The following is a 24598-nucleotide window of genomic DNA, read 5'->3' on the forward strand; positions in this document are numbered from 1 at the left end:
TCTGTATGGCTCAAAAGCTTGTCTCTCTCACCAACAAAAGTTTGTGCAGTCAAAGATATTACCTCACTGCGACGGTATCCCCAGGGTAGAACCTGGGACTGGGGTACTGCTGTGTCCCTTAACTCTCCAGCCTCGACCGTCTCTTACAATGCCTTGCTAGTGACAAGCAGCCAGCCCCTCCAGGTACTGATATCACTCAGCACAACAGCATGTGGAGCCCCACACTCAGCTAGATTGCATCAATGCTCCCAAAGCCACTCACAAATCACACAAAGAAAGGCACCAGCCAATTCCCCCCAGCTCCCAGCCTTGGACCCCAGAGCTATACCATAGTACCCTGGTCAAAAACCTGATCAGTGTAAGTTTATTATCCAGTCTGCCTCTCCCTCAATGAGAAGAGGATATGCAACAGCTTTTGTAAACTGAGCTGAGGTTTCCTAAGCACTTCAGCATACCTGAAAAAAGGGGCAAACAGTGAGGTGGCAAAATTTACAGATGATACAAAACTACTCAAGATAGTTAAGTCCCAGGCAGACTGCAAAGAGCTACAAAAGGATCTCTCAAAACTAGGTGACTGAGCAACAAAATGGCAGATGAAATTCAATGTTGATAAATGCAAAGTAATACACATTGGAAAACATAATCCCAACTATACATATACAATGATGGGGTCTAAATTAGCTGTTACTACTCAAGAAAGAGATCTTGGAGTCATTCTGAAAACATCCACTCAATGTGCAGCGGCAGTCAAAAAAGAGAACAGAATGTTGGGAATCATTAAGAAAGAGATCTATAGTAAGACAGAAAATATCATATTGCCTCTATATAAATCCATGGTACACCAACATCTTGAATACTTCGTGAAGATGTGGTCGCCCCACTCAAAAAAAGATATATTGGAATGTTCTCACTTTCAGGTAACATTGTAAATAATAAGCAGGCAGCATTATGTCCTGTAAATGTAAATGTAAACAAACTTATTTGTTTTTGCGATTGGCTGAACAAGAAACAGGACTGAGTGGATTTGTAGGCTCTAAAATTTTACATTGTTTTGTTTTTGAGTGCAGTTATGTAACAAAAAATATTCTACATTTTTAAGTTGCAAATTAGAGCTCTAGGAAAATCCATGGGTCCTTTGAACAGGAACACAGTGATCGGATGGGTAGCTCAGACAATGGGGATACGAGGATTAACAGGAAGTGATCTCTCTGCGTTAATAAAAAAGTGCACAATTTCAGATGAATTTGCTGGAGTTCCTTATGACATCCAGGGAGGAGGAGAAGATATACTGATATATAATAGGAAGAGAAATGTATAAGTTTTTTTTTTCCCCTGGAAAAGATCCAGTGGTATGGTTTCATCAGGAGAAACAACGACCAAAAGAAAGACCTGAACCATACATAGCTAGAAAGAAATTGTACAAACATGCGGGATCATCCCATTGGGATATCAATTGATGTATGATTCCTCACAGTTTAAAAGAGCATTAATGCTGGGCTTTGATCCAATGATCAGAATGGTGATGGTCTCTGATGATCGTGCGCAAACTCCTTTGCACATCATAGGCTAGGTCCACACTACCCACCTGATTTGGCGGGTAGAGATCGATCTTCTGGGATCAATTTATCTTGTCTCATCTGGACGCGATAAATCGATCCCAGAAGCACTCTCCCGTTGACTGCGGAACTCCTGCTCGCTGAGAGGAGGAAGCGCTGTCAATGGGGGAGCTTGCCTGCACCACGTGGACCCGCAGTAAGTAAACTTACTTCGATCTAGGAAATGTCGACTTCAGCTACGCTATTCTCGTAGTTGAAAGTTGCGTTTCCTAGATCGATCCCCCGCCCCAGTGTGGACCAAGCCATAGAAGATAAAGTGAAGAGACTATATGAAATACAAAGGGAGACAATGCTACCTCCAGTATCAGAGCTCATTCACCTGCATGTCCACCAATGTTATATATGCCATTATGTGCCAGCAATGCCCCTCTGCTATGTACATTGGCCAAACTGGACAGTCACTACGCAAGAGGATAAATGGACACAAGTCAGATATCAGGAATGGCAATATACAAAAACCTGTAGGAGAACACTTCAACCTCCCTGGCCACACAATAGCAGATGTAAAGGTAGCCATCTTATAGCAAAAAAACTTCAGGACCAGACTCCAAAGAGAAACTGCTGAGCTCCAGTTCATTTGCAAATTTGACACCATCAGATCAGGATTAAACAAAGACTGTGAATGGCTATCCAACAACGGAAGCAGTTTCTCCTCCCTTGGTGTTCACACCTCAACTGCTATCAGAGCATCTCACCCTCCCTGATTGAACTAACCTCGTTATCTCCATACTGATTTATACCTGCCTCTGGAAATTTCCATTACTTGCATCTGAAGAAGTGAGGTTCTTACCCACGAAAGCTTCTGCTCCCAATGCTATCTCCAAAGTCATTCCAGAAAGGAAAACCTGAGAAAGTATCAGTAATAACCTTCTCCAATAATTGTCCTAGAGGGCAAGGACATCAGCAGAACCAACAAAATAAAGGATTGAAGCAAGAAGAAAATAGATATACATTTGTTCCTTATGAACAAAAAAGAGGCGATCGAGGAAGAAACTGGCTCTGGAAAGAATTGCTATAGTATGAACCTAAAGAACAAATTGATGGGTTTCCCACATACGAAATGCTTTGAAGGTTAGCAATTCATAAAACAAGTATGCCCATGACTACATTCCACTCTCCAACTCATACACAAGGAGGCTGAGCGCCCCCTATCTCCCCAATATTGGCAAAAGAAGCTCATGCTAATTTAGTGGCACATTTACAAACAGATGACTAGGGGAGACCCACTGTGTACGTGGAGTTTAATAGGGGAGTGTTCGGACAAGATACATTAATAGACACAGGTGCCACATTTTCTTTAGTTAGCACAAATAATAAGAATTTATTTGGACCTCCTGTAATAGTCAGTAAGCTGCAGGGATTTAATGAAGCAAGAAGTAGAATACAATTTAGTACTCCAGTTCATTTTCAATTAGGGAGAAAACAAGGTAAAGAACAGTTTGGTTTGATGAATTTAGATGGTGATGGAATAATTGGTATTGATGTATTAGGTAAGCTTGAGGTGACAGTGGATTTGGTAAATAAGGTATTATGAAAAATACCTTTTAATGAGGCCAGAACAGTAAATCAACCAGTTGTTATTGAGGCAGGATATAAATTATCTGCTCTTAAAGCAGTGGAAGAAATAAAATGGCCTGATTGGCCAACAGATGTTCTGGAAATAGCACAAATGTATAAAGAAGTCTGGACAACCACTAAGGCTACATCTACACTACAGGGGGGGGGTCGATTTAAGATACGCAAATTTAGCTACGCGAATAGCGTAGCTGAATTCGACGTATTGCAGCCGACTTACCCTGCTGTGAGGACGGCGGCAAAATCGACCTCTGCGACTTCCCATCGACGGAGCTTACTCCCACCTCTGCTGGTGGAGTAAGAGCGTTGATTCGGGGATCGATTGTTGCGTCCCGATGGGACGCGATAAATCGATCCCCGAGAGGTCGATTTCTACCCACCGATTCAGGCAGGTAGTGTAGACCCAGCCTAAGGCTGAATGTGGAAAAATAGAAGCAGAAGTTTTGATCACTGCCAGGGCCGGCTCCAGGCACCAGGCACCCAAGCACATGCTTGGGGCGGCACCTGGTAAGGGGCGGCGGGGGGAGCGCGGCGCGGCATTTTGCAGGGGGGGGCGCTCCGGCGGCGTGGCCCGGCGCTCGGCGGGGAGGCGGCGCAGGGGCGGCGCTCCGGGGGGGGGTTCTGGCGGCGCTTGGCAGGCTCCGGCGGCGCAGAGCTCGGCGGGGGGGGGGGGCAGCACGGGGCTCGGCGCTCGGGGGGGTTCTAGCGGCGTGGAGCTCGGCGGGTGGGGGAGCAGCATGGGGTTCGGCGCTCGGCGGGGGGGGCAGGCAGCACGGGGTTCAGCGCTGGGGGGGGGTTCCGGCGGCGCGGAGCTCGGCGGGGGGGGGCAGCACGGGGCTCGGCGCTCGGGGGGGGGTTCCGGCGCTCAGCGGGGGGGGCGGTGTGGGAGGGCGGTGCTCTGGGGGGGGTTCCGGCGGAGCTCGGCGGGGGGCGGCACGGTGCTCGGCTGGGGGGGGGCGGCACGGCCCGGCGCTCGGCGGGGGGCTTCGGGGGGTGGCGCTTTTTTTTGCTGCTTGGGGCAGCAAGAAAGCTAGAGCCGGCCCTGATCACTGCACCAGATCCCCCACTAGGAGCAACCCTCTCTGAAGGCTCCGAATCAGAGTTTGACAGGAGGTTATTACTAATCCTTTGCAGGTCCCCTCTGCACCCATCTGTCAGAGTTTTCCCAGGAAGAACGCCACCCACACTGCTGTTTGAATGTAAATGTTCCTTTAATTATTACGGGAGAATGTAAACAGAGGAAGGGAAGGGAGGGGAATAACAATAGAGCCTTAACCTAACATACACACACACACAGGCAAGCACAGGAGGTGGTAATTGGAAACCTTCTACCTTAACTTCTCCACAGATGACGCTGTCCGAAGATTGATTCCTAGCTGAGCTGGATCAGATGCTCCGTCCGAGAAGGACTGCTGATGATGGGGTTCAGGTGAATGTCCCTAACACTAGTTTCCCACCCTAACCTCTTTGCGCCATCGTGGCTGCAAGTAAGAACCTTGCTCCAAGTGTCTGCGAGTGTGCTCCCCAACAAAACAACAAACCCCGACAACAACACACTCACTGGTATCAGCAGCTGTCACCGGCTGACACCTAGTCCCTGCTGTTAGGGAGAGAGAGTTCCTGACTGCTAGTGTACTTAAAGTCACAGCGCAGCAGGCAGCAACCTTCTCACTCTTCTGAGAAAGAGCCCCCTCTCTACCCAACCGGCTTTCCTATATAGTGCTTTAATTTGTAGGGGACAGTAGTTAGTTTTAGGCAAGAAGCTTTAGGTAAGTTATAATTAATGATAGTTTATAGTTAAAAATCCCAAATGGTGGACGCACTAACTTTCTATTAGGAATTTCCAAGATGGGGGACATGGACTAAATTGACCAATAGCACATCAGAAACAAAGGTCAAACAAAGTTCAGGAGAATGACTTAAAACCTGCAGGGAGGGGTGTGACATGCTGTACCTCAGGGGAACACCCTACACCCCCATGTTCATCTTTATAAAATGATTGTGTGGTATCCAATGCAAAGTTTGTCATGTTGGGTGTCTTCAGAAGGCTCATAATGCACTGAGCATGGTTGTTATAGTGATGTTATAGTAATTGTTACAGTACTGTTATAGTAAGGTTATAGGTTATAATTTCATGTATATAGTTATGAGGCTGAAAATGTATCCTCATGGCTTAAAGCAAGCCCATGCAAAAACTCTCCAAGAACAGAGGGGCAGTTCACGCCTTGTCAGGGCATGGATGAGACAAACCCAGCCCAGTCTCACAGGAACAATGGACACTGCCTTTCGCAGCAACAAAATAATCTGTTAGACCCTCGAGGGAGTCACCCCCTTCCTTTGGACAGTTTGGGACTGCGATGAGGTAATGCTCACCTGACTCTGAAGGGGGGAGGGGAGGCAAAGCCATGAGGGAAGAAAGGACATGATAAAAGGGAGAGACATTTTGCCATGCTCTCTCTCTTCCACCTACATTTACAGACACCAGCACCACCAAGCAACTGAAACACTGATCAAAGGGGAGAGCCTGATTGAAAAGCCAGCCTGTGGTGAGAAGCATCTAAGTTTGTAAGGACACTGAATGTGTTAAGATCAGCTTAGACTGCGTTTTGCTTTTATTTAATTTGACCAAATCTGACTTGTGATGCTTTGACTTATAATCATTTAAATCTATCTTAATAGTTAATAAATCTGTTTGTTTATTCTGCTTGAAGCACTGCATTTGGTTTGCAGTGTGTCAGAGACTCTCCTTGGGAGAACAAGCCTGGTACATATCAATTTCTTTGTTAAATTGAGGAACTTATATAAGCTTGCAGCATCCAGTGGGCATAACTGGATACTGCAAGATGGAGGTTCCTAGGGTTGTTTCTGGGACCGGAGATATTAGCTAGTGTCATTCACTTGCAAGTAGCTGGGAGCAGCTTACCTGCCAGAGGCTGTGCGTGAACAGCCCAGGAGTGGGGATTCAGTACAGCAGGGTAAGGCTGGCTCCCAGAGTCAAGGATTGGAGAGGCCTAGCAGATCACTGGTTCAGACAACACCAGAGGGGAACGTCAATTGCAGCACCCTGGATAGAGATACTGATAGCTGGGGGGTGAGGGGAAGTGAGAAACAATTAATCTCTTCCAATTAGCATTTAAAAGGTAATGATAACATTAGAATGCATTAGTTTGTGGTTAGTTTTAGGCTAGATGCTTTAGGTAAGTTATAATTAATGATAGTTTAGTTAAAAATCCAAAATGGTGGATGCACTAACTTTCTATTAGGAATTTCCAAGATGGAGGACACAGACTAAATTGACCATTAGTACATCAGAAACAAAGGTCGAACAAAGTTCAGGAGAATGACTTAAAACACCTGCAGGGAGGGGGCAGAAGGGGGAGCAGCTATGATGTAAGGGCAAAGCTGACTGGCTGAATGAGTTGCCACCCAATCAGGGAGCTCTCAGCTTGAAAGGTCAACCAATCAGAGGAGGTCAGAAACCAAATATAAAGAGACAGCTGATAAGCTAGTGTGTGTGGTAGGAGAAAAAGAGCGGAGAAGATCAAGAGAAGAACACTGAGGAGATTAGAGATTGGAGAGGACCAAGCAGTAGTCACAGCAGCCAAGGAAGATCACAGACAGCAACAAAGACCCAGATGATACAGAGGGAATTGGTGAAGGAGTGTAAGTTTGACTTTTGACTATTTTAAAAAGCCTGCTTGGGTGTGTCTGTCAATAAAGCTAGATGCCTGCTTCTGAATGACCTGCCCCACCCCATCCTGTGAATGGCTGGCCACTGTTCACAGGATGGTAATTGTTAATTATTTAATGTTTCTTTAATGCTATGTTGTGGCACTGTTTTATGCATCCAGTACTTGTATGTTACACTGTAATAAATCCAATGTTATTGTATTAAAGGCCTTATGCATATGTATGAAAAGTTCAGTGTGTACCAACTCACAACATTCTATTTGTCTCATAGTCTGTTTAGTCTCTGAGTCAATTGAATGTATGATTTTTAAAAGTAATCTAATTATGCCTTATTTATAACTGTTTTTCCTTTTCCTCTCTTGCTTTACTGATTATACATTGTAATTTCCCCCCTTTTCTACTAAATAGACTGTAACTACCTAACTTTCTTTTAATAAATAAGGTATTACTGTGTGTGCTTGTGTGTCTATTCATGATTGGAGGGTTGTATCCATGTCCTTTCAAGGGTTAGCAGGATTAGCCTGCTCGGGGGAGTCCTTTGCGGGTCAAAGACAAACCCTCTGGTGATACTCTGGCAATTCCTTTAGGGCAGATCACCACTTTTCTTCCCCATTTGGATAAGTGGGCCAGTACTGGGATACCTTAAGTCCAAAATTTGGACTTAAACACTGGTTGCCGGCCCTGTGCCTGGGGTCCCGGCTGCAAGCCTGCTCCTGGGACCCCAGCTGCTGTCCCAGCTGGTGCCCTGTGCCACGGGTCCCGGCTGCTGCCCTGCGCCACAGGTCCCAGCTTCCAGCCCTGTTCTACGAGTCCCGGCTTCCGCCCCCGCCCCCATGGTCCAGGCTTCCAGTCCCGCCTCCAGGGTCCCAGCTTCTGGCCCTGCCTCCGCCCCCGAGATCCCAGCTTCCGGCCCCCTGCCCAGGGCTCTGCTGCCACCCTGTGCCCAGCTGCTGGCCCCACACCCGGGATCCTGGCTGCCAGCCCCGCACCCAGGGGTTAATAAAATGTTCCCAGACTATTTAAAACTCAGAGCAATGGAGCTGACGCAATGTAATACATAGAGTACTTGTAAAAACATACAGACACGCAAGTGAATTTCTTCCAGACAGAGAATATAGAGGCAGTTTGCTGGATTGCATGTTGCCAAGTTTTGTATTGCCAAGCTGGTGCTATTAAGAAGTGTGTTCTGCAAAGTAGATTGTATACAGAACCTTTATACCTCAGCATCTTTATTAACAAGCTTCTTGGTGACCTTGGCCCTGATCCTGAAAGGTGCTTAGCACCTCCTGCTAGATATTTAGTGTCCTTGGTTCCCATTGAAACCAACGGTCTGACAATGTTCCGCAGGATCAGTCCTATTATGAGCAGTATGATTCATAAGCGTTGTAGTAAACTGTATAAAATAAGAGATTTTCATGTAAATGCAAATGTGAAATTTGTTTAATAGGCAACTGAATGGCTGTATAACGTTTTCTTTAGGTTATCAAAACTTATTGTAGTTTATAGACATCTCATGAGCTCATTTTAGCAGAGCATGGGGAACTTGATTACTTTTGTGATCTAAAATACAGTAATATTTTAACCTGTGAATGCAGTTTATGCATTATGGGTAAACACCCCACCCACACACACACACATTCTGAATGTATAAGAAATGGATTGAGTTGTGGATCCCAACTCGAACTGGGAAGGGCCGGGTGGTGGCAGCATTACTTCTCATAGACTGCAAATCCAGCCAATGAGATGGATTATTGTAGCTTATGTAACCCCTCTGCCAGTCAGAGTTGGCAGCAACAAGGGCCGGGTTCAGTATCTAGGGTTCCTTTTCAATAATACAACACAAAACTGGCTTAAGCCCACACCCAGTGACCTGGGACAATCACACACCACCCCCTGGGCACCTCTAAGAGATAATACTTCCCCTCTTGCAAGTACAGAGTCTGAGTGGAGCAGAAAACTTTTAATAAAAGGAGAGAAGTAACTTGCGGCATTAATACTGGGGAAACACTGCAAACATGGTTCATAAACATAAACCAGGAGCAAAAGCCATGTATCAGTGTGCTATGTTGGATAGTTTAAAACAAAGTAAATCAGAGGTAACCTGCTGTTTGTGTGTTGATTACACTTACTTGCTTTTTATTATTTTTTTATTATCCCTAAAGACTAAATCCCTACTATCCCTAAAGATTTTTGTAAATCTACCATTTCTGAATATTAAATACTTTTGTCACAAATCAACTTTAAATTTTCAAGGATATATAAAATATTTTGAATTTGTCCATAATTCCAGCTGCTACCCAGGCCCGGGGGTCTGCTTCTGGCCCTATTGGTCAAGTAATCAAGACCGCCGGCCAGGAAAATAACCCACTTCCTTCCCTGATGAACCAAGGGACGCACCCTACCCATGTACTTATTTGCTACACCAATACAGACTTGGACTCTAAATACATTCTATGGATGGAGTACCCGAGCCCACTTATCCACTGATGTTTTAAAAACTCCCGCACCCCAATCTGGGCCTATGCTGGTTATGTACTATGCATGTATCTTGTGAACCTTGTAACCTTTCATAACTTAAGCCTGACCCCAGATGTACAGTATCTTCCTTCTTAACTTGTGTAAATTTGATTTTAAACATTAACTTTAATAAAAAAAAATTATATATGTAAGCAGAGTCTGGATGAGCTCTCCCCTGACATCTAGTGGTGAGCTGTGGAAAAAGACTTCAGAAGCTGATCTCGTTTGCATGGACACACCCACCCTGCCTACGTGCTCAGCATGATGCGATTGCTTGCCCAAATGATCACTTGTAGCTGTTCATTTTCTACTGCATTCTCCTCATTCTCCTTTTTGATGTAATCTTCACCTAAAAGCATCACTACAGTATAGCACTCTTCTCAGTTTCACAGATTTTTTTTCGGCGCTGGCTACCATCCCGATCTTACAGAGGTAATTCTTTTACCTTTTCTTTAATTAAAATTCTTCTTTTAAGAACCTGATTGTTTTTTCATTGTTTTAAGATCCAAGGGTTTGGGTCTGTGTTCACCTGTACCAATTTTTGAGGATATTATTCTCAAGCCTTCCCAGGAAAGGGGGTGTAGGGGTTTGGGGGGATATTTGGGGAAGATAGGGCCCCAAGTGGCCCTCCCTAAATGTTTGTTTAAATCACTTGGTGGTGGCAGCGTGACTTAATCCAAAGAATAGAGGAGTTTTTAACCTAAGCTGGTAGAAATAAGCTTAGGGGGTCTTCATGCGGGTTCCCACATCTGTACCCTAAAGTTCAGATTGGGGAGGGAACCCTGACATGGGTGCAGGGCAGCAGATGGGATCCACGCTACAGGGTGGCAGCTGAGCCCCACATAAGACGTGAGGGTGCTGCAGCACTCCCCACCTGCACCGCTTGTTCCCCGCCTATGTTGTGAGCTCCTTAACGGTTAAACATTTAACCAATACAATTTTAATAATTTAAATGGTTACTTTTTTTAAACACTATTCACATCCCTAGTAAAAAGTGTGTGACATGAAAACTAATCCGTGCCCCCTTACAGTAGGTAGCAACAGAGGGTCCTGTGGCACCTTTAAGACTAACAGAAGTATTGGGAGCATATATATATGTATATGCTTGCATCTGAAGAAGTGAGGTTCTTACCCACGAAAGCTTATGCTCCCAATACTTCTGTTAGTCTTAAAGGTGCCACAGGACCCTCTGTTGCTTTTTACAGATTCAGACTAACACAGCTACCCCTCTGATACTTACAGTAGGTGACAGCCTTAGAATGTTAATCCTACTACTTTAGTTCAAAAGGTCGCTTTTCTCACCTTTGCCCTCACAAACTGAAGCACAGTATCAGAGAAATCCAAAGACTGGGCAATGGCATTTTCAAGTGATAAAATAGCAAGTGATGTCAGTCTCTCCTCGGCCATTGTCAATCAAAAATATGTTTTAATGAGCCTGAGCTTCGAAAAGCTGCGTTCACCACTTGTGACTGTGACTGGCAGCGTGATCAGAATCCTCAAAGCTATCCACAGATTAGGAAAAGTGTCCTTCAGCCATGCATCATGAATTGGAGAACTTGAAGTGGATTGTGCTTCCATGTTGCAAAATGTGACAGCTGTTATCCAACTTGACAGAAGTCTTTATCATTGATGTCCAAATATCCCCCATGTGTCAGCATCCAGTGAAGGCCTGTAAAATTGTTCAAGAGTGTTTTCCTGTCTGCCAGCAGCTTACTAAGGTCATACAAAACTCCCCAGGTCTTTTCATGGTGCTTCATTTGTCCAAACCTTTCTTTAATGGACACTCGAGCAGTGAATTTTCCCTCTTGAATTTTTCTTCCAAGTTTCCCATCACCTCATCTCTGCCCTTGTAACCAAACTGTCTCTTCTTCTAATGCATACAAATTTCACTGAAGACAAATTCAACTCCTAAGTTTTCTACCATTTCCTTGGTAGCAGTGATGGCATCTTCAAATCCATTGTCTCTGTAGGCCACAATGAAATCAAGGCAGCTTTTCATCAAAGTAGTAGCGGTTGCAATGTCCATCAACTGAGTGATGGCATCTTCAAATCCATTGTCTCTGTAGGCCACAATGAAATCAAGGCAGCTTCTCATCAAAGTAGTAGTGGTTGCAATGTCCATCAACTGAGTTTGTAATGCCTTGCTTACAATGTTTACTTCGAACAGAATATCATGCCAAACCATAATTAAGACCAGAAATTTGAAGTCAGTGATATGGTTTGCCAGGCTTTGCACCTAGTGTCAAATTTCGGCCTTGGCTTTACTTGACTGCACCAGTTCCATCAGTGAGTCATAAACCTCAGTCACTTGGTATGTCACTGGTCTTACACTATTAATATGGCTCTCCCAGTGAGCGTCACTTAGCAGCTTCATGGTCATATTTGTGATATTGTCCATGAGGATCTTCCACCTGATAGTTGATGCTGAAAACAGGATGTATATCCTTTGCAGTACTCTGAAGAGAGATACTGAATCTAAAGAAGATGACACTGCATCTGACACAACCAGGTTGAGGGAATGGCAGTTACAAGGCACAAAGAGATCTCTTGGATTCAGTGCAAGGATTCTTGCCTGGATACCACTGTTTTTTCCCTTCATGTTCACGCCATTGTCATAGCCTTGGCCGTGGGACTCCTGAAGCTTTATTTTATTCTCATTCAAAATGTTCATAAACAGTTCTGTTAGGCCTTTTCCAGTAGAGTCCACAGACTGAAACAGATAAAGTGTTCCTTTACTTGGATACAGCCATCCTCATTGTCAACAAATCTTACTGTAAATTACATCTTTTCACTGTGATGAATGTCAGGAATGCAGTCCATTATTATGGCATAGTACTTTGCTTTGTTGAGCTGCATCAATATGTTATCAAGCGCCTTCCTTGCCATAAGGTAAATCAATTTGTTTTCAATTGTTTTGCTGTAGTAATGGTCCATAGTTTCTTTACGAACTACTCGATGTACGTGCTCATGCATGACATTGTAGTATTTCCCAGGGAGCTCTACCAAACTGAGGAAATTACCATTGTGTTCAGTGAACAACTTATCCGAAAGGCCCTGGAAAGCCAAATTATTGAGATCAGACACTTGAGCACGTTCCTCCTATGCTAGTTTTCTGCGTCTATGTATTTATTCAGCTTGAGCCTGGACTTGATCTCCATCCATTTGGAGTAGGCCATAAAATGGCCGGGTAACTTTTTATGTTACTTCAGAGAATCAGCTAAGTTATGCCAGTAATCGTACCCTGAAAGCACAAGCAACGATTTGGAATTCTTGTCAAATATTTTGCAAGAAAAAATGCCCCCATTTGAGGCTCTCAAGTTCACTTACCAAGTGACTTTTTATACCAAGACTTCCATGCTTAGCTCGGCTCAGGTCCGCTCCTCAACACCAGAGAGCGATTAACCATTTGGCTGCCTCTGTTCATGGCTCTCGAGTTCAACTAGCAAGTGACTTTTTATACCAAGTCTTCCTGACTTACCTCAGCTCCTTTTGAAGCTGTTCCACTGTGGATAAATAATTAAAAAGAATGATTGGACCCTAGGTCTCCCATCTGTTAGGTAGGTGCCCTAGGCACCAGGCTACAGAGTCATTCCCACACTTTCTCTCTCTGGCCCAATGACTTCCACTGTTGATAAATATTTAAATAGTTATGTACTGCATCATCCGCACTGCTTCCTGAAACTGCTGGGTTTTCTTTGGTCATCTCCCATTCAGCCTAAGCTTGCATACGTTGGCCTGTACCTCTGACACCTACTGGAATTATAGTATAAAGTGATATCTCTTTTAATTAACAGCCTTCCCTTAGTCACACCAGCTATTTTACAGTAAGTATATGTCCCTTAAATACAATTTTCTCATGTGGGGAGCAAGGGGTACAGTCAGAGAGAAAGGAAATGTGGTTGAATGGAAAGTGGGCACAGCTAAGAAAGGAGCAAGGGGGTCAGAGTGTAAACAGTAGTTAGGTGTGGGATTTTCAAAAGCCCCATGGGGAGTGCATAATGGAGGCTAAGCCTCCTCAACCCTCGTGCCATCAGGGGAGGGCAGTGGTGGATTTGGGGCCCATGGAAAAATCTCCCCCCACCTCAGCCCCACAGTGGCACCGTCACAGAGCTTTTCCAGTCTCAGGGCCGGTGGTGGTGGGAGGGGGACGAAGGAGCCAGCCGAGCAGGGGACAGGACCTCAGGGGGAAGAGGCGAAGTGAAGAAGGAATGAGGGCAGGGGAAGGGGTGGAATGGGGCTGGGGCTGTATAGGGGAAGGGGCTGTGGGCAAAATGGGGGAGGGACTCTGGGATCAGAGCTCCAGCCAGGGCCGAGAGCTCAGCCCTGCCTCTGTGGCCCCAACCCAGCTCTCAGCCGCCCTCCGCCCTGGCTGGGGCCATGGGGGGCTGAGAGCAGGGAGCATGGGTGTGGTCTCGGGCCAGCTGGAAGAGCTGGGGCCAGAGACTAAGTTTTCCCCAAGGGGAAGCTTCATCGGTGGCCCATGGTAACTCCCGTGTAAGCTCTTTGAAGCAGGGACTGTCTTTGTTCTGTGTCTGTACAACACCCCGCGCAGTGGGTTCCTGGTCTGTTTGCTGGGGCTCAGGACACAAAGTACAGCCCGCCAGTCTCAGCTGCTCTCTCCAGCCAAACCACCAGGTAACCCAGCAGCCTCTCTCTCAGCCCCCGCAGTGACCCCGCCCACCTCTCTCAGCCCCGCAGTGACCCCGCCCACCTCTCTCAGCCCCCGCAGTGACCCCGCCCCCCTCTCTCAGCCCCGCAGTGACCCCGCCCCCCTCTCTCAGCCCCGCAGTGACCCCGCCCCCCTCTCTCAGCCCCGCAGTGACCCCGCCCCCCTCTCTCAGCCCCGCAGTGACCCCGCCCCCCTTTCTCAGCCCCGCAGTGACCCCGCCCCCCTCTCTCAGCCCCGCAGTGACCCCGCCCACCTCTCTCAGCCCCGCAGTGACCCCGCCCACCTCTCTCAGCCCCGCAGTGACCCCGCCCCCCTCTCTCAGCCCCGCAGTGACCCCGCCCCCCTCTCTCAGCCCCGCAGTGACCCCGCCCCCCTCTCTCAGCCCCGCAGTGACCCCGCCCCCCTCTCTCAGCCCCTTGCACGGCTCTCACACCGCCCACCCTCCCCGCGCCTTGCCAGTAGCCTCGTTCTCAGGAGCAACGGCCCGGGGAAGCCAGTGAAAGACTCGGGGCCGGAAGGCGCATGCGCCGTGTTGCCGCTCTCCTAGGCAGGTCGAGGCTCTGGGCTGCCGTTGGCGTCAGTTCCGCTCCTCCCCCGTTTCTGTGAGCCGGGCTAGAGGAGGAGGCGGAGTCGGTTCCTGGTGGGGCTGTGAGTGTCCCCGACCCGCGTCGCGTTACCCAACCCGCCCCCCCTCCCAGGAAGCAGCCGCCCTCTCCCTTCCCGTCCCGGGCGGGGGGATTTGAATTGACGCCGGGTCCTGCGGCGGAGGCTGCGCTGTGAGTGTGGACGGGACTGTTAGAGGGGCGTGTGCGCCTGGGAGGTCTTCTGCTGGGGGCGCCAAGCGGCAGCTGCCCTCCGTTCATATCTGGTCCTGTCCCCCACAACCGGGACCTCTACCCTCTTCCTGCTGCCCCCTTCCTCAGTGCCCTGTCCCCTGGGATCCCCCCCGGCCCTCGCCCTTTTCCTGCTGCCCCCTTCCTCAGCGCCCTGTCCCCTGGGATCCCCCTCGGCCCTTGCCCTTTTCCTGCTGCCCCCTTCCTCAGCGCCCTGTCCCCTGGGGTCCCCCTCGGCCCTCGCCCTCTTCCTGCTGCCCCCTTCCTCAGCGCCCTGTCCCCTGGGGTCCCCCTCGGCCCTTGCCCTTTTCCTGCTGCCCCCTTCCTCAGCCCCTGTCCCCTGGGGTCCCCCTCGGCCCTCGCCCTCTTCCTGCTGCCCCCTTCCTCAGCGCCCTGTCCCCTGGGGTCCCCCTCGGCCCTTGCCCTTTTCCTGCTGCCCCCTTCCTCAGCCCCTGTCCCCTGGGGTCCCCCTCGGCCCTCGCCCTCTTCCTGCTGCCCCCTTCCTCAGCGCCCTGTCCCCTGGGGTCCCCCTCGGCCCTTGCCCTCTTCCTGCTGCCCCCTTCCTCAGTGCCCTGTCCCCCGGGGTCCCCCTCGGCCCTCGCCCTTTTCCTGCTGCCCCCTTCCTCAGCCCCTGTCCCCTGGGGATCCCCCGGCCCTCGCCCTTTTCCTGCTGCCCCCTTCCTCAGCGCCCTGTCCCCTGGGATCCCCTCTCTAACCGGGCCCTTGCCCTTTTCCTGCTGCTCCCTTCCTCAGCCCCTGTCCCCTGGGGATCCCCCGGCCCTCGCCCTTTTCCTGCTGCCCCCTTCCTCAGCGCCCTGTCCCCGGGGATCCCCCGGCCCTCGCCCTCTTCCTGCTGCCCCCTTCCTCAGCGCCCTGTCCCCGGGGTCCCCCTCGGCCCTTGCCCTTTTCCTGCTGCCCCCTTCCTCAGTGCCCTGTCCCCCGGGGTCCACCTCGGCCCTTGCCCTTTTCCTGCTGCCCCCTTCCTCAGCGCCCTGTCCCCGGGGATCCCCCTCGGCCCTTGCCCTTTTCCTGCTGCCTCCTTCCTCAGTGCCCTGTCCCCCGGGGATCCCCCTCGGCCCTTGCCCTTTTCCTGCTGCCCCCTTCCTCAGTGCCCTGTCCCCCGGGGTCCACCTCGGCCCTTGCCCTTTTCCTGCTGCCCCCTTCCTCAGTGCCCTGTCCCCCGGGGATCCCCCTGGCCCTTGCCCTCTTCCTGCTGCCCCCTTCCTCAGTGCCCTGTCCCCTGGGGTGCCCGCTCTAACCGGGCCCTTGCCCTTTTCCTGCTGCTCCCTTCCTCAGCCCCTGTCCCCTGGGGATCCCCCGGCCCTTGCCCTTTTCCTGCTGCTCCCTTCCTCAGCCCCTGTCCCCTGGGGATCCCCCGGCCCTTGCCCTTTTCCTGCTGCTCCCTTCCTCAGCCCCTGTCCCCTGGGGATCCCCCGGCCCTCGCCCTTTTCCTGCTGCCCCCTTCCTCAGCGCCCTGTCCCCGGGGATCCCCCGGCCCTCGCCCTCTTCCTGCTGCCCCCTTCCTCAGCGCCCTGTCCCCGGGGTCCCCCTCGGCCCTTGCCCTTTTCCTGCTGCCCCCTTCCTCAGTGCCCTGTCCCCCGGGGTCCACCTCGGCCCTTGCCCTTTTCCTGCTGCCCCCTTCCTCAGCGCCCTGTCCCCGGGGATCCCCCTCGGCCCTTGCCCTTTTCCTGCTGCCTCCTTCCTCAGTGCCCTGTCCCCCGGGGATCCCCCTCGGCCCTTGCCCTTTTCCTGCTGCCCCCTTCCTCAGTGCCCTGTCCCCCGGGGTCCACCTCGGCCCTTGCCCTTTTCCTGCTGCCCCCTTCCTCAGTGCCCTGTCCCCCGGGGATCCCCCTGGCCCTTGCCCTCTTCCTGCTGCCCCCTTCCTCAGTGCCCTGTCCCCTGGGGTGCCCGCTCTAACCGGGCCCTTGCCCTTTTCCTGCTGCTCCCTTCCTCAGCCCCTGTCCCCTGGGGATCCCCCGGCCCTTGCCCTTTTCCTGCTGCTCCCTTCCTCAGTGCCCTGTCCCCGGGGATCCCCCTCTAACCGGGCCCTTGCCCTTTTCCTGCTGCCCCCTTCCTCAGCCCCTGTCCCCCGGGGTCCCCCTCGGCCCTTGCCCTCTTCCTGCTGCCCCCTTCCTCAGTGCCCTGTCCCCTGGGGATCCCCCGGCCCTTGCCCTTTTCCTGCTGCCCCCTTCCTCAGTGCCCTGTCCCCTGGGGTGCCCGCTCTAACTGGGCCCTTGCCCTCTTCCTGCTGCCCCCTTCCTCAGTGCCCTGTCCCCTGGGGATCCCCCGGCCCTTGCCCTTTTCCTGCTGCCCCCTTCCTCAGTGCCCTGTCCCCTGGGGTGCCCGCTCTAACCGGGCCCTTGCCCTTTTCCTGCTGCCCCCTTCCTCAGCGCCCTGTCCCCTGGGATCCCCCCTCTAACCGGGCCCTTGCCCTTTTCCTGCTGCTCCCTTCCTCAGCCCCTGTCCCCTGGGGATCCCCCGGCCCTTGCCCTTTTCCTGCTGCTCCCTTCCTCAGCCCCTGTCCCCCGGGGTCCCCCTCGGCCCTTGCCCTCTTCCTGCTGCCCCCTTCCTCAGTGCCCTGTCCCCTGGGGATCCCCTGGCCCTTGCCCTTTTCCTGCTGCCCCCTTCCTCAGTGCCCTGTCCCCGGGGATCCCCCTCTAACCGGGCCCTTGCCCTTTTCCTGCTGCCCCCTTCCTCAGCCCCTGTCCCCCGGGGTCCCCCTCGGCCCTTGCCCTCTTCCTGCTGCCCCCTTCCTCAGTGCCCTGTCCCCTGGGGATCCCCCGGCCCTTGCCCTTTTCCTGCTGCCCCCTTCCTCAGTGCCCTGTCCCCTGGGGTGCCCGCTCTAACCGGGCCCTTGCCCTCTTCCTGCTGCCCCCTTCCTCAGTGCCCTGTCCCCTGGGGATCCCCCGGCCCTTGCCCTTTTCCTGCTGCCCCCTTCCTCAGTGCCCTGTCCCCTGGGATCCCCCCTCTAACCGGGCCCTTGCCCTTTTCCTGCTGCCTCCTTCCTCAGCGCCCTGTCCCCTGGGATCCCCCCTCTAACCGGGCCCTTGCCCTTTTCCTGCTGCCCCCTTCCTCAGTGCCCTGTCCCTCTGGCCCTTGCCCTTTTCCTGCTGCCCCCTTCCTCAGTGCCCTGTTCCTGGGGTGCCCTCTGGCCCTTGCCCTTTTCCTGCTGCCCCCTTCCTCAGTGCCCTGTCCCCTGGGATCCCCCCTCTAACCGGGCCATTGCCCTTTTCCTGCTGCCCCCTTCCTCAGTGCCCTGTCCCCCGGGGTGCCCGCTCTAACCGGGCCCTTGCCCTTTTCCTGCTGCCCCCTTCCTCAGCGCCCTGTCCCCTGGGGTGCCCGCTCTAACCGGGCCCTTGCCCTTTTCCTGCTGCCCCCTTCCTCAGCGCCCTGTCCCCTGGGATCCCCCCTCTAACTGGGCCCTTGCCCTTTTCCTGTTGCCCCCTTCCTCAGTGCCCTGTCCCCCGTGGTCCCTCTGGCCCTTGCCCTTTTCCTGCTGCCCCCTTCCTCACTGCCCTGTTCCTGGGGTGCCCTCTGGCCCTTGCCCTTTTCCTGCTGCCCCCTTCCTCAGTGCCCTGTCCCCTGGGATCCCCCCTCTAACCGGGCCATTGCCCTTTTCCTGCTGCCCCCTTCCTCAGTGCCCTGTCCCCCGGGGTGCCCGCTCTAACTGGGCCCTTGCCCTTTTCCTGCTGCCCCCTTCCTCAGTGCCCTGTCCCCTGGGGTGCCCGCTCTAACCGGGCCCTTGCCCTTTTCCTGCTGCCCTCTTCCTCAGCGCCCTGTCCCCTGGGATCCCCCCTCTAACTGGGCCCTTGCCCTTTTCCTGCTGCCTCCTTCCTCAGCGCCCTGTCCCCTGGGATCCCCCCTCTAACCGGGCACTTGCCCTTTTCCTGTTGCCCCCTTCCTCAGTGCCCTGTCCCCCGTGGTCCCTCTGGCCCTTGCCCTTTTCCTGCTGCCCCCTTCCTCAGTGCCCTGTTCCTGGGGTGCCCTCTGGCCCTTGCCCTTTTCCTGCTGCCCCCTTCCTCAGTGCCCTGTCCCCTGGGATCCCCCCTCTAACCGGGCCCTTGCCCTTTTCCTGCTGCCCCCTTCCTCAGTGCCCTGTCCCCCGGGGTGCCCGCTCTAACCGGGCCCTTGCCCTTTTCCTGCTGCCCCCTTCCTCAGTGCCCTGTCCCCTGGGATCCCCCCTCTAACCGGGCCATTGCCCTTTTCCTGCTGCCCCCTTCCTCAGTCCCCTGTCCCCCGGGGTGCCTGCTCTAACCGGGCCCTTGCCCTTTTCCTGCTGCCCCCTTCCTCAGTGCCCTGTCCCCCGGGGTGCCTGCTCTAACCGGGCCCTTGCCCTTTTCCTGCTGCCCCCTTCCTCAGTGCCCTGTCCCCCGGGGTGCCCCCGGCCCTTGCCCTTTTCCTGCTGCCCCCTTCCTCAGCGCCCTGTCCTCTGGGATCCCCCCTTTAACCGGGCCCTTGCCCTTTTCCTGCTGCCCCCTTCCTCAGCGCCCTGTCCCCTGGGATCCCCCCTCTAACCGGGCCCTTGCCCTTTTCCTGCTGCCCCCTTCCTCAGTGCCCTGTTCCTGGGGTGCCCTCTGGCCCTTGCCCTTTTCCTGCTGCCCCCTTCCTCAGTGCCCTGTCCCCTGGGATCCCCCCTCTAACCGGGCCATTGCCCTTTTCCTGCTGCCCCCTTCCTCAGTGCCCTGTCCCCCGGGGTGCCTGCTCTAACCGGGCCCTTGCCCTTTTCCTGCTGCCCCCTTCCTCAGTGCCCTGTCCCTCGGGGTGCCCCCTGGCCCTTGCCCTTTTCCTGCTGTCCCCTTCCTCAGTGCCCTGTCCCCCGGGGTGCCCCCGGCCCTTGCCCTTTTCCTGCTGCCCCCTTCCTCAGCGCCCTGTCCTCTGGGATCCCCCCTTTAACCGGGCCCTTGCCCTTTTCCTGCTGCCCCCTTCCTCAGTGCCCTGTCCCCCGTGGTCCCTCTGGCCCTTGCCCTTTTCCTGCTGCCCCCTTCCTCAGTGCCCTGTTCCTGGGGTGCCCTCTGGCCCTTGCCCTTTTCCTGCTGCCCCCTTCCTCAGTGTCCTGTCCCCTGGGGTACCCCCCTGGCCCTTGCTCTTTTCCTGCTGCCCCCTTCCTCAGTGCCCTGTCTCCTGGGGTCCCTCCAGCCCTTGCCCTTTTCCTGCTGCCCCCTTCCTCAGCACCCTGTCCCCCAGGATCCCCCCTCTAACCAGGCCCTTGCCCTTTTCCTGCTGCCCCCTTCCTCAGTGCCCTGTCCCCTGGGGTACGCCCCTGGCCCTTGCCCTTTTCCTGCTGCCCCCTTCCTCAGTGTCCTGTCCCCTGGGGTACCCCCCTGGCCCTTGCTCTTTTCCTGCTGCCCCCTTCCTCAGTGCCCTGTCTCCTGGGGTCCCTCCAGCCCTTGCCCTTTTCCTGCTGCCCCCTTCCTCAGCACCCTGTCCCCCAGGATCCCCCCTCTAACCAGGCCCTTGCCCTTTTCCTGCTGCCCTCTTCATCTGCGCCCTGTCCCCTGGGGTCCCCTGCCTTTTCCTGGTGTGCCCCCCCCACCGGGGTCCCTGCCTTTTTCCTGCTGGCCCCCTTCCTTGGCACCCTGCTCCCTGCCAACTGGGGCCCCTGCCTTTTTCCTTGTGCCTCCTTGGTGCCCAGTCCCCTGGGTCCCCCCCAACTGCATCATTTGCCCTTTTCCTGCTACCCCCGTTCCTTGGTATGCTGTCCACTGCTCCCTCATGCCCTTTTCCTGATGCTCTCACTTCCTCGGTGCCCTGTCCCCCTCTTCCCACCAGCTGTGCTCCCTACCTTTTCCCTGGTGCTCCCCCACCCTTAGTGCCCCGTTCCTTGGAGTCCCTCCTAACCAGAACCCCTGTCTTTTCTTGGGTGCCCCTTCTCCCAACTTAAGCAGCCTGCCCTTTCCCTGGTGCCCTCCCCTTTCATGCACTGTACCCCTCTTCCCATTGCCCCTCCTTGTCCTGCCCTCAGTTACTTCCTGTGGGGTTTTCATTGTCCCCCTACTACCCTCACCATAGTTTCCCTGCCCCCTGGACAGCAGTGGTTCTGGTCCCCTGGGGTTTGTCTGACAGCTGTAGTCCCTCCTGAATCTGAGCCACTGTGGAAAAAGTGAAATTAGCCGGTCTATTTTGTTGCCCAAGCTGGGGGCAAATGTAGGAAGTAAAGAGCATAAAGGGTGAAAAATAAACTACAGATGTAAATGTTTCCCAGACTGAATAACTCAAGGAAACCCCCCCTGCTCAGTCTGACAGTTGCTTTAAACTTAGTTTGAGTACTGGTTTGTAGAATAAACAAACAAACCTTCCTTTCCTACACCATTTCCACTCTTGAGCTGCATATTATCTGTTATTAGCTTGCCCTGGCCCTTCTTCTAAAAACTCTCAGGTGGATGACAACTTCTGCATGATTTGAACTGCCTTCACTTATAACTCAACAAGGACAACACTGTCAATGTTAGACAGTCAGGCGAGAGAGAAGTTGAAATGTTTAAGTAAAAAGAAAAAAGTAATAAGCTGTCTTGCCCACGTAATAAAATGTATAAACTATCATAAAGGTCAAATGGCTCTTGCGTCTAAATCACTGCTGTTCTGCACCTTGTGGGACCATTTATCACTGTGCAAAGTAGGTGTAAAATGCTGTCATTCTGATTTGGAAATGTTTTACACCCACTTTGCACAGTGGTAAATGGTTCTACAAGGTGCACCACAGAGAAGGAAGGGCAAATCTAAGGTAAGCTGTAGGGCGTCAGTGTAGACACTATCTACTCTGACAGGAGACCAATGGCTGTCTGCACCGGGCGTTAGGTCTATATAGCTACATCTCTTGGGTGTGTATTTTTCACACTCCCTCACAAATGTAGCTATACCAGTGTAAATTCCTAGCATAGACCAGGCTTAGTTGTCAAACAAGGAATACTATACCAGGGTCTTTGGTGTGGTCTACACTAGGAAATTAGTTTGGTATAACTGTCGCTCAGGGGTATGAAAAACCCACACCCCTGAAGGATGAGGTTAAACCAACCTAACCACCAGTGTAGATGGTGCTAGATCCATGGGAAAATTTTCTCGTCAACCTAATTGCTGCCTCTCGGGAAGGTGGATTATCTACACGGATGGTAGAAGCCCTCCTGTCAGCGTAGGTAGTGTCTTCACTGAAGTGCTACAGTGGCACAGGTATAGTGTTTTAAGTGCAGATAAGCCCTTAAAACTCTGCTCTGTATGTGGATATACTGTTATAAGGAACGTTATTAGTGCTGTCCGGTGGCAGTTAATATAAGCTGACCTCACATAATGATTTTAATGCATATTTAACAGGGAGCCAGTATAACTTTCTCAGAACAGAATAATTTGCTTGAGTACATAAACTTAACATCAGAAAGTAGTTTTTCAAACTACCTAGCACACATTTGGGCGTTGTATAAAGTAGTAATACAAATATCTTTTTTTCCTCCAGTGTGTATTGTGGTTGCAACCTCAGGTCCTACCTGGATTTGGAATAAGAATTGCCATACTAGGTCAGACAAATGGTCCATCTAGCCCAGTATCTTGTCTCTAACAGTCAACAGTACCGGAATTTCATGGAGAGTGTACAGAACAAGGCAAATTTGGAGAGGTCCATCCCTATCTTTCCCTCCTGGCTTTTGGCAGTTAGAGGTTTAGGGTTGCTCTGAGCATCTGGTTGTATTCCTGACTACCTTGGCTAATAGCCATTGATAGACCTATCCTCCATGAACTTACCTAATTCCTTTGTGAACCCAGTTAAACTTTTGACATCACAATGTCCCATGGCAATGAGTTCCACAGGTTAATTGTGCATAGTATGAAAAAGTTCTTCCTCTCGTTTAAATTAAATCTGCTACCTATTAATTTAATAGGGTGGCCTCTGGTTTTTGTATTATAGGAAAAGGTAAATGACACTTCTCTGTTCACTTTTTCAACACCATTCATGAGTTTATAGGCCTCTAGATCAGGGGAGGCAACCTATGGCACGTGAGCTGATTTTCAGTCGCACTCACACTGCCCGGGTCCTGGCCACCGGTCCAGGGGGCTCTGCCTTTTAATTTTAAATGAAACTTCTTAAACATTTTAAAAACCTTATTTACTTTACATAAAACAATAGTTTAGTTATATATTATAGACTTATAGAAAGAGACCTTCTAAAAACGTTAAAATATATTACTGGCAGGCGAAACCTTAAATTAGTGAATAAATGAAGACCCAGCACACCATTTGTGAAAGGCTGCCAACCCCTCCTCTAGATCATATATATAATAATTGAAAATAATTGCTGTGGGCTCTACTTCAAACTCCTACATCATTTGTGAGCACGAGACTCCCCTCCACTTGCCCCCTCTCCAAGTTTTTAGGGCATGAACTTGAGGTGCTTTAGATCGTCATCTCCTTTTGTGGGTGCTTAGTTTGTCAAGAGATGCTGAGCACCTTTCAGGATCAAGAATTGAGTTTAGTGGTGACCAAGTTAATTCCCCTTCCCCCCTGAGAAACAAACCCAGAGTGTTGCAGAAGTAACTAGATTAAAGTTAGAGGGCAGTAATTTTCCACTTTTTCCACCCAAATGAATTTTTACGATAACATAACTGTAGTCTCTAAAGGCACAGCTCTCTAAACAATGTTATTGTTTGTAAGATGTGTTGACTGGAAACTTTGCAATCTATATAAGTTTCAGGATTGCAACTCACTCTGAAGCCTACAGTGTCTCTGAATCAATGTGAAGCGATGGAAATGGCTACAAATATGGTTAAGAGCTCATTTTGTTTAGAATATCACCAGGTTCAATCATCATTGGGGTTCGTGGTCTGTTACTGTCCAATTTTTAAGTTCAGTCATTTTGAGAACTTGTGCACCGTACAGCTGCATTGAGGCATGCATATATTCCAAGCCAAGTGTCATAGACAATTGTGATATCAGAGCTAACTAAAAAACAATGAGGAGTCCTTGAGGCACCTTAGAGACTAACAAATTTATTTGGGCATAAGCTTTTGTGGGCTAAAACCCACTTCATCAGATTCGTGGAGTGGAAAATACAGTAGGCAGGTATAAATACACAGCACATGAAAAGATGGGAGTTGCCTTACCAAGTGGGGGTCAGTACTAACGAGCCAATTCAATTAAGGTGGAAGTGGGCTATTTTCAACAGTTGACAAGAAGAGGTGAATACCAAGGGAGGAAAAATCACTTTTGTAGTGCTAATGAGGCCAGTGTAATCAAGGTGGCCCATTTCAAACAGTTGACAAGAAGGTGTGAGTATCAGCAGGGAGAAATTAATTTTTGTAGTCACCCATTCACTCCCAGTCTTTATTCAGGCCTAATTTGATGGTGTCCAATTTGCAAATTAATTCCAGTTCTGCAGGTTCTTGTTGGAGTCTGTTTTTGAAGGTTTTTGTTGTTGAAGAATTCCCACTTTTAAGTCTGTTATTGAGTATCCAGGGAGATTGAAGTGTTCTTCTACTGGTTTTTTAATGTTATAGTTCTTGACGTCTGATTTGTGTCCATTTATTCTTTTGTGTAGAGACTGTCCCATTTGGCCAACGTACATGGCAGAGGGTCATTGTGGTACATGATGGCATATATCACATTGGTAGATGTGCAGGTGAATGAGCCCCTGATGGTGTGGCTGATGTGATTAGATATGCAGACAGAGTTGGCAACAGGGTTGGTTACAGGGATTGGTTCCTGGGTTAGTGTTTTTG

General features: G+C 51.2%; 1 protein-coding gene across 3 annotated transcripts in view; it reads left to right on the top strand.

The window, feature by feature from the left end:
• Window positions 1-14627: 14627 nt before the first annotated feature.
• The window catches only part of TRAPPC9 (trafficking protein particle complex subunit 9), an 831895-nt gene continuing 821924 nt past the window's right edge, over window positions 14628-24598 (top strand). For 2 of the 3 annotated variants that reach the window (XM_054018403.1, XM_054018405.1), the window contains exon 1: window positions 14730-14843. The gene's annotated coding sequence lies outside the window, so the exon portion shown is untranslated. The other variant, XM_054018404.1, reaches the window with a different exon arrangement.

This window comes from Malaclemys terrapin, chromosome 2 (genome assembly GCF_027887155.1).
Source record: "Malaclemys terrapin pileata isolate rMalTer1 chromosome 2, rMalTer1.hap1, whole genome shotgun sequence".
Lineage (NCBI taxonomy): Eukaryota > Metazoa > Chordata > Testudines > Emydidae > Malaclemys > Malaclemys terrapin.